Source organism: Capsicum annuum, unplaced genomic scaffold, assembly GCF_002878395.1.
Source record: "Capsicum annuum cultivar UCD-10X-F1 unplaced genomic scaffold, UCD10Xv1.1 ctg26176, whole genome shotgun sequence".
In the NCBI taxonomy this organism is placed as follows: Eukaryota; Viridiplantae; Streptophyta; class Magnoliopsida; order Solanales; family Solanaceae; genus Capsicum; species Capsicum annuum.
In genome coordinates this window covers 146-1,913 of record NW_025832428.1, presented here as the reverse complement: position 1 = coordinate 1,913, position 1,768 = coordinate 146, and the positions used below count along the sequence as shown (strand labels likewise).

General features: G+C 50.1%; 1 non-coding gene across 1 annotated transcript; it reads right to left on the bottom strand.

Annotated features, from left to right (window-relative positions):
- Positions 1-992: 992 nt before the first annotated feature.
- Positions 993-1,148, bottom strand: LOC124890861. Its single transcript, XR_007049416.1, has one exon. It is a non-coding gene; the product is annotated as a 5.8S ribosomal RNA (ribosomal RNA).
- Positions 1,149-1,768: the final 620 nt, after the last annotated feature.

Genomic DNA, 1,768 nt, shown 5'->3' with positions numbered 1-1,768 from the left:
AGGTCGGTCGGTGGAGCACCCCTCTGGGGGATACCACCAATCAGCTTCCTTATGCCTTACGGGTTTACTCACCCGTTGACTCACACACATGTCAGACTCCTTGGTCTGTTTTTCAAGACGAGTCAAATGGGGAGCCCACAGGACAGCATCCATAGTGCACAGATGCTGAAGCACGCCGGAGGCATGCGCTGCCTGCCACAATCGAGGATACTGCATTCCACAAGCATATCGAGAGCCCGAGCTTTGGATGCCTCCCCAATCCACACTGGTCCATGCGCCGAGTCGATCGGCGGATCGGCTCGTTGCCATTCCATATTCGATCGGTGCGCATCGCCGGCCCCTATCCGCTTCCCTCCCTATAATTTCAAGCACTCTTTGACTCTCTTTTCAAAGTCCTTTTCATCTTTCCCTAGCGGTACTTGTTTGCTATTGGTCTTTCAATCGTATTTAGACTTGGACGGAATTTATCACGCAATTTAGGCTACATTCCCAAACAACCGGACTCGTATACAGTGCCTCATGGTACAATAGGGTCCGGGCACAATGGGGCTCTCACCTTATCTGGCGCCCCCTTCCAGGAGACTTGGGCCTGGTCCGCCGCTGAGGACACTTCTCCAAACTACAAATCGGATGACGGAGTCACCCGATTCAAAGGCTATCCTATTCCTGGTTCGCTCGCCGCTACTAAGGGAATCCTTGTAAGTTTCTTTTCCTCCTCTTATTGATATTCTTAAACTCAGCAGGTAATCCCACCTAACCTAGGGTCACAGTCGGAGTGCCTAAGCGCGAAAGGGTCCAGAAGTCCAGACGCGCGATGGGCTATAGCAAAAAAAAAAGAGTTGACTTAAAACCACGACTTACGGCGATGTCCGTCGAAATGGACTTATATTTAGGCTAGCCACGAGATTGAGGTGCACAGGAAGTCAGTATCCGCCCCACGACAATAGCGAGCCCCGTGATTGAGGCGTGATGCGAGGGAGGCGATCGATGCATGATGCCCAGGCAGACGTGCCCTCGACCTAATGGCTTCTGGCACAACTTGCATTCAAATACTCTATGGTTCACGGAATTCTGCAATTCACACCAAGTATCGTATATTGCTACATTCTTCATCGATGCTAGAGCCGAAATATCTATTGTCGAGAGTCATTTTTGTTTACAAAAGAAGCATAGGTCCCCCCAACGCATGTTGCGGATGGGGCGCGAGGGGAAGGCTATTGATTTATGTATTCCTTGGCACTTTCTGCATCAGGGACAAGGGGTAGGCGCTCATGCGGAGTGTACTAGCACCCCGCCCGCACGGACTCCCCAGTTTTTAAAAACGTTCGTGGGTTGTTCTGCTGTGCAGGTTTCGGCAATGATCCTTCCGCAGTTTCACCTACGAAAACCTTGTTAGGAATTCCCCTTCCTCTAAATTATAAGGTTCAATGGACTTCTCGCGATGTCGCAGGCAGCGAACCGCCCACATCGCCGTGATCCGAACACTTCACTAGATCATTTCATCGATAGGTGCGACGGGCGGTGTGTACAAAGGGCAAGGACGTAGTCAACGCGAGCTGATAACTCGCGCTTACTAGGAATTCCTCATTGAAGACCAACAATTACAATGATCTATCCCTATCACGATGAAATTTCAAAGATTACCCAGGCCTTTTGGGCAAGGCTATAAATTCATTGAATACATCAGAGTAGCGTGCGTGCGGCCCAGAACATCTAAGGCCATTCACATGGAACCTTTCCCCTCTTTGGCTTTCAAAGTTCTTATTTG